This window comes from Poecilia formosa, unplaced genomic scaffold, assembly GCF_000485575.1.
Source record: "Poecilia formosa unplaced genomic scaffold, Poecilia_formosa-5.1.2 Scaffold40, whole genome shotgun sequence".
Lineage (NCBI taxonomy): Eukaryota > Metazoa > Chordata > Actinopteri > Cyprinodontiformes > Poeciliidae > Poecilia > Poecilia formosa.
The window spans coordinates 21,556-33,749 of record NW_006799979.1 but is presented as its reverse complement, the minus strand read 5'-3'; positions in this window follow the sequence as shown (position 1 = coordinate 33,749).

Sequence of the window (12,194 nt, the reverse complement as noted above, 5' to 3'; positions counted from 1 at the left end):
TGCCTGCAGTATCTTCAGTACACGAAAGCGCATTGCTTCCTGCTGTGAAATCATGAAAAATCAAAGTAAAAAATTGCTAAGATTTTGGGAAGAGAACCTTGGAGCTGCATAAATTAAAGTCAATGTCAGAGCATCCTGCATTCATCTGTTCAAAAAATGTTATGCAGGATTACAACAAACAACACATGTACCCAGCATGTTTGATGCTATAGTCATAAAGTTTTACAGGAAATTCTACCAAGTATTTAGTATGTAAGTGTCTGTAAGTCTAAAATATCCCTGCTCTCATTCAAAAATGTAGTGAATACAAATCATTTTGATAATACTAACTGGTCTAAAACATGAAAGTTTTCATGAGATCTAAGGTGAGAGAGTGACGGGACAAATGTAAATATCTGGCTTCAGCTGTATTTGCAAAAACACTTAACGCTACAAGCATTCAGTGTATTACACAGTGAAGTGCTCATTTGTCAAAACACCCTGATGATTTCCTCTGGCAGATGTGATTCTAGTGGGAAATAAATGTTTCACATTTACTTCTTTTTACTCCCAGCTCTCTGGGTCCCTGTCAGCCTGGGAACTACACAGGCGAGTCACCTTACAGCAGCGTCGTCAGGGAGATTCGCCAATCGTTTCTTCCTCTCTAATGGGGTGCTAAAACACTTAGCCAGTGGTCTTCCTTGTTTTTCAGATGCTGTGCAGTAGGACAGTGTGAAGTACTGCAGTATTTCCGAGGAAAGGCGTTGAATGCATTACCTTTTCACACCTCAGCAGGAAGCTGACAGGTTGGCAGAGTGACAGGTATTTTACCATCCAATTGCTACAGCAGCTCAGTGGCACAATCGAACAAATGTTGGAGTGAGAACGAAAGTGGAGGGATATAAATATAGATCATTCTTGGGTTAATTTTACTTCCATTTTTGTCCTCTATGTAGCTAAAAACAGCTAAAATAGCAAATATTAGCTTTTAAGCTAGAGCTAAATAGCTGTAGCTAAAAATAGCTATTTAACCACCGAGAGTATCTGGGAAAATAGCTTCTTTAGCTACTCTAGCAAACAGCTAAACTAAAGAGCTATTTTAGCTGGCTAAATATCTCTTTATTTTACCTGTTTTAACTATAGAAAAGGACAAAACGTGCTGGATGAGGCTGTGGTAAATCTGACTGTAAAGGATTCCCAACCCTTTTCAGTAGTGGAGAATGAGGGTTCAGAGAGCTCATCCGTTTGCTGGATCCAACATGTTCTTCCTACTAGAAAGGTTTATATGTGTAAACAATAACAGCTAATGTGGTCATTTAAATGAATAATGTTTCTTTTCATTTTAGGCATTAAAAAAGATGTTGGAAGAGAAATACTACAAAACGAAAGAAAAGGCCAAAGAAGACATACAAACGGTGTTTGTTGTTGGCCTGACAGCAGACGTGGACATCCATGAATATGGAGGCGTACCTGGCCATAATATGCCACTTCATTGATCCCAATGACAAACTGGGCATTGTATTAATAGTAGTGGAGCATTTCCCTTCCACTCACACATCTGACAATCTGGCCAGGGTAGTGCATAATCACATGGAGGAGTGGGGAATTACTGATAAGGTGAACTGTCTGGTGACTGATGACATGATTGCATGTGCTAAGGCATTAAAGATCAGGCACTCAATCTGCATTGCTCATGGACTGAATTTATTAGTCTGAAAATCATTTGACCAGATCCCTACCCTCTGTGTCATCCATGCAAAGGCTAAAAGAACTGTGGCATATTTCCACTCAAGCACCAAAGAAAGGCAAGAAGGGATTCAAATACAGATGGGAAGACAGTCGCAAAAAGTTTATAATCAATGTGGACACACGCTGGAACAGCACTTACTTTATGTTGGGACATCTGTTTCAGCAAAAAGAACCTGTGGCCGCAGCCGTCACAACACTCAAAACTGATATCATCCCACTGACTTCTCAGGATTATGAGATAATTGAGGAATCCTTACTGGTCTTGTTCCCATTTTTTTCAAGCAAATTCAGAGCTCTCTGAAGAGAAAAGGGTGTCAATATCCAAGGTTATACCTTTAATGAACATGCTACACCATGCAGTGCTTACAAAGACGGCATATATCACAAATGATGTTGCGAGACTTCTGTCTGAAAACCTATTGAGGTGTGTCAAAGAACAAGTCGCAAGTATTGAATCATTAAGTGTCGTGACAATGGCCACATTGCTTGACCCTAGGTTCAAAACTCTTGGTTTTCTCAGTCAAACCAAGGCACAGGAGGCAGTACGGTGGCTGAAAGCAGAATGTTCTGCACCGATTCCAAGCAATGAAGGTGTCCAGCTGCAGGATTCAGCAGATGCAGGAACAGGCACCAGCAGATCTTGTGAGGTTTTATCTATTTTGAAATTTTCTTGTGACATTTGTACTACTGTATTTCACCTGTTGGTGTTGTATATTGTTATCTATAATGATTTATTATTATTATTATTATTATTATTATTATTATTAAATTATTTGTAGGTGAACTGAGGTCTCTGTTAGTGGACCAGAAGAGGCATAGCTCCAATGCCACAGCAGAAGCCATTGTTGAAGTGGAACGATGTCTTGCTGAAATGAACCTAAGGAGACATGAAGATCCACTGGAATACTGGCATACATAGAAACATGTGCATCCCCATTTGTACTGTATGGCACTGAAGTTCCTGTGTTCACCTGCACCATCAGTGCCTTGTGAAGGAGTTTTTTCCAAGGCGGAGGGGAGGTCATCTGCCGACGAAGAAAGCGTCTAAAACCTGAAATGGTGAAAAAAGTCCTGTTCCCAAATACAAACAATTAAACCTAAAATCCAGAAATGTCTAAATGTTCTTTTGTTTGATCAGGAGATACATCAGAATCACACAGCAAAAGCTGACTAAAAGCCATAGGAAGAGGCAAACTCTATGTGTAACTTAATGTTAAGAACCAGAACTAGAAGTCCCAGGAAGAGATCATTTTAAACACATTCTGTTTTTCAGGAAGCAAGTTCCAACCTTAAAGTATACAGAGTCTGCCCCAACAATCACTCAATTCCCAATACACTAAAGTACCAAATATCTTCATTGTCAAATAAGTCCATGACATAAAAGAAATAACAACCATAACTGACAGTCATATGTTAGCATTANTAAGTATTAATTGTTTTCATCCCTAATCCGACATTTTTTTTTACTTAAACAGACATTTCTTCATTGTCACAATTCGTAACACACATATACCCCCCCCCCACACACACACACACACACACATACACAGAGCCACAAAGTAAGAATTCCACCGAGAGTAGCAGCAGCCATCTCCTCCCTGCAGCAGTAAGATCAAATCAGCCTGTTTATCTGATGGTGAACCTAACATTAGGGCAAACTAAAGGTCTCCCCTTAGCTTCCTCTTATCTAACCCAGAGAAAAGTGAACTATGTGGCCCCTCACTGGGGGGAAGCTGATTACAGCCTAAGGGCCCAAAAGGCAGCGGGTCCACAGCTCCATTCATCCCATTATGAGGCTGTGAGCCGAGGGGGCCGAGGTGGCTATTAACTGCAGGTTGTGGATCAGACCCATGGATACTCTGGTCTCTAATACCTCCGAGTTGAATGAGATAGGCTGTAATGTGAGCTCAGATTCACAGCCAGTGGGTCATACGACCTCAACAGTGACCAAACGTTTGTGGTTAACGAGAGGTCACAACAGTTTAAGTTTGTTTGGTGAAGTTTACCGAAATGATTGGATGCAGTTCCTGTGATAAATAAGGACAAGTCGATAAAAAGTTTTAATTTCAGTTCGATGCCTGGGTGTGTTTGAATGTCAAAGTAAAACAACTTGCAGCATGACCAACACGACAAAAGCTTTAGATAAGACAATCAATCTCCGATAGAAGTTTGCCAAGTCTGACTTGTTTGCTTTATTTTATTCTAAATCATCACCATAATAATAATAATAAATCAAAATAAGCTCCACCATTCCAAAAGCATGTGTCAGAGCCCTTTTTAAAATAGGACAGAGGTTAATTATTTGGAGTTCCCCTTTTTGTGTCATCTTTTTATGCTTTTTTTCTCCTCTATATTTATGTGTTTTAAATCAAATTTGTTCTTTATTCCATTATTGTAATTCAGATATTATTTACTATTCCTCCATGGACTTTCATATATGCTTGTTTCATCAAATCAGAAATCAATATTATGCTTCTTTTTTAAATTTGTTAAAAAAAAATAAAAATAAAAAAAGAAAGAAAAATCTACCTGTTTGCGTAAACTAATTGTGTATTTTCCAACCACCTCTAATGTAATTGTGCACAGTCACCACTTTTGCTTTTAATGAAAGGATTTTCAGACCCTGTTTTATCTTGCAGCTTTTTCTTATAAAAATCAAACCAAACAGTTGAATTTTGGCTGCGAGATCAGCTCTGCAACTTTCATCTAATTAGCTCACCATGAAGTAATAGCAAAATAGAATCCATCTGGCCATGAAATGCCTTATCAGTTCACCGGACGAGTTGCTTTAAAGCTTGGCTTTACGGTTATGTGTCAAAAGCCCTGAATTAAACCTGATTGTCTTCAGCTTAGTTCATATCTTGACTGCTTTGTTCCACAAATTACAGAAATTCTGTCAACAATTACCAAAGCACCAATGGATATTAGAGTTTGCCTCCTCCACACACATGCCAGAGTTTATCTCAGCGGTTACCTCAGCCTCTATTATGTTGTTTAAATGCATTTGTGAGAGAGACATGGAATAGAGAACAGAGTGAGGGAGCGCAAGAGGGTTTGTGCAAGTGTTGGAGAGAAGAGCTAATAGTTTGAGGGCATTCCTGTCAGTGTGGCTGGTCCTTTGTGACTTCCTTGGCTCTTTAATGCTTAGCAAGCTTGATGTGTCGACTCCGAGGAGACAAAGATGGAAAAGACCCTGAGATGTTTAACTGGCTAATTCCTGCATGTTCTTCCTCTCGCAGTCGTTCTGCTGTGCCGGAAGAACCAGGGAATCCAGGATTTTGCAAAAAGAAAACAAACACCTCCTTTTCCTTCAACATCAAAAGCTAAGTGAAAGATTTGTAAGCGTGTGTTCCGAAGACAAGCGGAGGCAAATCCGCAGGAGTCTTCTTTCTAATAAACAAAAGCTCGCTCGAAACTTTGCTCAAAGCTCTTGGTTTCTCCAATTAGGCCCTCCCCCGAGTCTGGCAAGTCATGGCTTTGTTCGCTTCAACACTAAGAAAAATTAGAAAGCTTCTGAAACTGTTGCCTTCCAACCGAACTAAGAAGGGAGGGGGGAAAAAAGAAGCAAATGATGTTTTGCGCACAAACGCACACCGCATTTGGAAATGATATCGGCAGTTCAGCAAATTATGATTCGTCACCAACTTCTTGGCCTCTCCATCTTGAGGAACAGCCTACCTTCCCTTTTTTAGAAAAAAGAACCGTGACCCACATTATTTAGTACGCGCAGTGATATGATGCACGCTAATTGCAAAGTGGGACATATTGGCCACATGTCTGCGTTTCCATGTGTGCGTACCCCCACAGGCCGTCTCCCCTCCCTCTTCCGTCTCCCCTGATGTGTTTTTCATGTTAACACTTTGCAGTGCCTTAGGTACATTGTGCGGCTTCCCGCCATACACAGCCCTACTGAGCCCATTTGGAATGTTTTTATGCGAAAACATCATTTTTATTTTTCAATTAAAATTTTATACCTTTGTGTTTTTTTTCCATCTTCTTCTTTTTCCATTTCTGTTTTTAAGGGTTGCTATTTTTCGTCAGATGGTAACTATGGTGTTCTCGTCTTTGGTCTCCTTGTTTTAAAGAAATTGACTGGTTAGATCTCAGGCTGAATCCTTGTTAAAGTTCATAAAGAGGCATAAAAAGGGAAACGATCTCTAAAGATGGCAGATTTGATCAAACTATGACAACTAAATGCACCTTTCAGAGAAATAATGTAGCTGGAAAATGTATCGTCAGCTGCTTCTGGTGAATGACCACAGGCTATAGAACCAAGGTTAATCAATCAAGTCGTCTTTGCATAGCAAACATGCTAATAGTTATAAATTTAGCAAAAACAACAATGATGTACCAGCAGGTCTTACTTGTTCCTTTATTGAAGCTTTTTAAAGAGACAATATTATTATTTTCATGTTCAAAGCAGAATTAAATAGTGTAAGGGATACAAAAGAAGAGTGTAGTACTGCTGCAGATTATAGCAAAAATCCCAACTTAATTACAACAATAAAATACAACAAAAGCGTCAAGAACTCATTTGGGAATCAAAGGCGTCCATGCCAGAAATAACATCTCCTCACTTCTTTTCATTTCAAGATCTAAAAATCTTTTCTGTTTACAAGAACAGAAAGACGTTTGAAGACGTTAGACCGCCAGCCAAAAAGTCATGCCAAATCACGTCTGACACTCCAAATCTTGAGAAATTGATCCTGGAGTATAGTCATTGATTGCTTTAGGTTTGAACGCACACCTAGGTCGGTCGAGGAGGGAACGGGATAGAAGTGAGACGTGCACCTGGCTCAGTTCTTTTGTCAAGGGAATCGATGGCCTCCTACTGTGGGGGTATATCAGTCAGGACACAAGAGGAGCACAGCATGAGTTTACATATGTTATGGGTTTGTATACTGCATCACATTATTTCTGCTAATCTGATGAGGGTATTAATTTCCTGCTTAATCTTAACTTTTATTACATGCATGTTTCCGATTGACTGTTTTGGTGAGGGATGTACGTCATGAGTTGTCTAGGTGCGGTCAGATCATAATATGAAGGATCCGTCGTCCTCAGATCTCAAGCAGAAGACACGTGGCTGTTCAAGATGGCAGAGAGACAGCAGGAGCATTTTACAAACTTTGTGGCTTCAGATTCTTGTTCTGTGAATTGTTTTTAGATTATTGATTACTTATTAAGTATCATCTGGAACCGCAACCAATTCAGAATGTCCTAGAACCGGCACCAAGCTTCTCCTCAGGATGTGAGATATGGGGTCGTGTTGCTACCAGTCAGTGAAGGTAGGGGGCGCATGCCATCTGCTCACAGGGTGGCATTTTTTAACCTTTTTAGGCTGCGCAGACTGATCTTAAACCCTGATGTAAGAAACTCTGCTAACATTTGGGAGAAATAAATGAAGCAGCAGAAAGCGAACATTTATACATTTTTATTGGTTTGGATTCCCCCCCCCGTCATGTATCATTTACGTCCGCTGGCGTGCAGCACTTTGTTGATTTAATGGAAAGGAGTGGACATTTTTTACATGTAAACATGTTCCACCTTATTAAAACTACACAGAAAATGAACTGTTTGCTGAAGAAAGGCAGGTTTTTCTGCATTATCCAAAACATAAACTCTGACTCGTACGAGGAACGAAGAGCAGCGGAACCAAGGCGAGCCGGGCCGAGGGTAAACTGAAGGCGCCGACGGAGCCAACGAAGGCCACAAAAAGACCGGCGCTGAAGGGCCCAGGACAAGTGTTGCCGTGTCCCCCCCACCCCTCCGTCCCCCTGAAACCACCAAGGCCACCGGGTAATGAATAAATAAACAGCCCCTCAAACCATCTCGCCTCTTCCTCTTCCTGCTTTCCTCATTTGGCAGCCCTCACACACACACACACACACACATGCATATGCATACTCTCAGAAACTGGCACATGTTCATAAACAATCCACACAAACCCAGGATTGCCTTACTGCCTATATACTTACAAACAGACTGGTTTTGTGCAGAAGTTTGTTCCGCAGATCTGGATTCAAAAGGATATTACCGATTTTGTTTAATTCCGAAAAGTGTAAGTTTCATATACCTGCATGTATTTACCCACTGACTCTATGGAAAGATTTTTCTTTTTGCCAGAACCAACCTATTCCCAGGATTTACTCTGTGAGTAAATTTGAGCAACTAAATTTGACAATGCGAGAGCTTGAGGGAACACGAGATAAAGCTCTGTAAGCTGCACGAATACGATGCCTCACCTCCACACCGCCTGCTCTAATGGGGCCAAGGAAAATATTTTCAATTATTCAACTTTTCAGCCCCTGAGAAGACGCAGTCGAGAAAGTCTTTTCACGTCGTTCTTGTTGGGACAACGCTAAAACACCAACACCACATGCTGAAATGTCGGTATTTTGGTTTTGTTTTCAAAAAGATGAACTTTTCAGCATCACATTGTTGCTTCAAAGAAAACCAAAAACTAGGAGAATGAGAGAAGGTGTTAAATGGCCAAAAGGTGATGAAAGTTTCCACCTTAAAACTGGGGAATTAAAAGTAGTATAGTGTTTCTTACAAATATATTCACACCACGAACATTTTTTTCATATTGTTGCACATTAGAACCACACACTTTATTGTATTTTGTTGAAATTTTGTGCGGGTTATGTCTTTTGGATGTGTATCCTACCAGCTTCAAACATCTAGAAACCTGAATAAATATCATAGACATCATTAATAAATAATATTACAGTAGCAGCAGCTTTTTGTTTTATTTGTTGTGAAAGCAATTAAATCCTGGTTTGCATTTTTTGTTTGTTTGTTTTAAATAGGCCACAAAATTAGCTCTGAGTGCCTTAAACTGGATACCAAGTTTAATGTCAATATCTAAAGCATCGTGCAAAAAAGTCATATAAACATTTTGTTAAAAAAAAAGAAGATTTCTTTCACAGGTTTTTGACAGTTTTCCATATTTTAGTGAAACTGTTGCCACATTTTTTTTAGAGGAGTAGAGTGCTGCTGCTGCCCCTCTGTCTCTGCTGCCCTTGGTGGTGAGCCACATTATCTAAATCAAAACCTGCACAGTAAACGACATTAAAAGCTGACTAATATAATCTGCTTATTAAATTAGTTTTAAGCAAGGCGATTGCTTTCTAGGTAATGTCATTAATAGTTCAAGTAATGTTAAAACTTTTGCACCATGACCAAAATTAAGTTTTTTAATACTCTCTTAACAAAATGTTTATTTTAACTTCTGTTCCTTTCTTATAAAATAAAACTGAGATCTTTATAGATACTTTTAAACAGAGAGATTCTAAAATAAAAGTTTATATGTGTAAAAAGTAACTATGAAATAAATCTTCAAGAACATGGAAATACAAAAGTGTATTATTAAAGAAACCTTGTTGAGCATGAATAAATTGTACCTGAGCAAATGTTTGTCAAAAACAACCAAGAAATGTTATAGTTCTAAATGAGATCAATATCTATAACATAAAAACAAAGCTTTATGTGCAGTTTTAGGGTGCCATTATGTTCCCAAAATACAAATCAGGTGGTAAAGTTTCCTTTAGCACCTTCGAACTTCCAACACTTCAGGACCATCATATCCACTCAGCATGTCAGGTATTCCAAACATCAACCACATTTCACATACATATATGAATCCACTCACATGAATCTGTAAACGTTTCTATTTCCTTTAAATATTAACCTTTTTAGTCCCTCTACTTATCAAGGGAGTTCTTCCATGTTTCGATTAAACTCACCACAACCGTTTGGCAGGATAGAGACACTTTTCTGCATCCATAAACCTGGTTGTGTCTTATAAACACGAGCTATTACTACAAATTACTGTGTTTTGAATTGATTTTAGAGATTGTGGGTGAATTTCAGAGAAAGTTTGGAGTTAGCTGAAATATAGACCTCACTTTGCCTGGAACTTGGATTAAAAAAAAAGTGTACTTTACTGAAATGATCAAATGCATTACTAGAAATGCACAACTGTAATAGCCAAAGTCTGCTGTGGCACATACTATTTGCAGCTACGTTAATTCACAAACGTTTACACAGCATTGTGTTTACAGATTGTTCTATTTGCAGAATTGGGATACTGAGATCTGCAGCCTCAACAAACCCTGACTTAGTTTCTGTTGCACCCGTCTGTCCTCACTTGAAGGCCCAGTTTCCCCTCATCTTAAACCACAACACCACATCATTAAATGGAGATTTGTTTTCCTGACCTATTAGGTGGAGTGGCATGACTGATGTAATGCTAAATCAGCTCAAAGCGACAGAAGAGTCAGAAAGAAAGCAGTGAACCAGAATGGATCAGTGGACACCACCTAAAACCAGCAGCGGCATAAAATAGCAAAAAAAAGAAATAATCTTTGTCAGTTTTGTAGATCACACACACTGACCTGTGAATCAGTCCCCACGTTTGTCTGAAGTGGACATATATTCACAGAGAGACTAGTTTTTTGGGATGTAGTTTGCTCCTTACAAGCCAAACGTTTTGTCAACAAGTAATGTAAGCTGTGAGGTTAGACCTTCATGGATCAGATTTGTGTACGTCACAAAGACACTTGACCATATTTGGATTGTTCAAACTTGGACGGCACCTTAGCACCGCAGACATAACGTTCTTCAAACAACTCCTGGATCATTCGTGATTGGGGGCAGAGTGTATTATCCTGCTGAAATAGGTGCAAAACATGAATTATGGCCTACAAGACACATAAGCAGATATGACATGGACTTAAAGCTGCGGTACGTAACATTTATTTTGTTTTATTTTATTTTTTTCCATATTTGGTAAAACTGTCACCACGTCATGTCGGCACAATCAGTGAAAAAAATCTAACTCCTCCCAGGGCTATTAGTTGTTCCAAAATAGTACAGTTTAAGTACATCAATCAAAGTATGCTAAAGTATGTTAAAATTTAGTATACGAAAGCAGACTCTTTTTTTTTTTTACTTGGGTGTGCTTCATTGATGAAGCACAGTTACTTATGCTTCTTTAATCTTCTTGTTTCTAACAAATCAATTTTGAGGATGCAATGTTTTCTTGCTGCCCACCTACAAACAGGTGCAACAACAAAGAAAAACAATCTGTGGTATTCTCTTCACCTGGAAGTGGTCATAATGTTATGCCTGATCGACGTTCACATTGGTGATTTTTATTTTTTCTATCTTAAAGAGCAACTTTCATTCTTTTATAACTGAACGCAGCTGAAGTGCATGACTGAATGCTCCTTTGTTTGAGCCGGATTGATCCTGATGATTAGCACATGTTCAGCTTCACATTCTGAACCCAAGAAGCTTCACTGCTAATTCTCTAGCAGATGCCCCAAACCTCTCAGCTCATGTGACTAATGCAGAGACCTGATAAAGTGAACAGGGATGTGTTCAGACAGTTGTTTGTGTTGGTTTTCTTCAACAACAGCTTTTGGTTTAGCTATTAATATCTGTTTATCTTATAAGCTGTGTGACCAAAGCAGGTGAAAAGATTAAAAACCCTTCAGGACACAACAAAACAATGCGTAGCAAACAATCAAACAGTACTCTAATTGTTTATCGGAAGTTAACTTATCGCTGCCCAGACACAGACCTTACGTGAGCGGTTACTAAGAACCAGCAACATCTCAGCTGGGCAGTCAGTTGTGTGGTAGAGTCGGTTCGACTGGCACATATGGACAGCATGAGTGAAGCTCCACAACTCTTGTTGGCTCTAGAGCTAGCATGAAGCTACCTTCTCCTTCTGGGAAATGGCAGCAGCAGTCAGTTTGGCGATGATGATTTTGGGGAATCTGTAACTCAAAGATTCCTTCTGCAGACTTACGACCAAACCAGGGACAAAATGTGGAAATGTTTGTTGTGTAAACATACGTTTGAAGGAGGTTGTGAGCTTTCTTTATTTCTTTAATATCAGTCATCAGGCTGGTTGATAACAAACTTGCAGAGCATCTTCAATAGATAAATAGATTGTCTTTTCACCCTTTGTTTTCAGTCGTTAACTTTCAGTTTTGTACACCGTTTTGTTAGGCATTATCATTAATTGACACTGACATATTGATTTTGTATTTTGGGGTATAACGTATATAACAAATTTAGAGTTGTAGAACAAACCTTTTTTCATTATCAGAATCAGAAACTTAAAGAGTTTCCTTTGCTCTGACTTGAGACTTCCTGAATTGTTTTTTTTCACCAGAGGTCTCCCACAGCAGTTAATTTATTTTCCCTGGACAGAAGAACATATTTACTTTCTTACTTTCCATGTAGCAACATGTTTTCTACACCAAGCAGAAAATCACCCGGTAACCTTGACCAGTATGCTCTTTATACGTTTCCATGCAGCTCATTCTGTTGTGTCATCAACTTGCACAACATTAGATCGTCCCCTGCACACAGCACTTAAACACTGTATTTTCAGTGTTTTGTTTTTTTTCACTTTTACAGCTGTGGGAGACTTTAAAAACCCATTCATC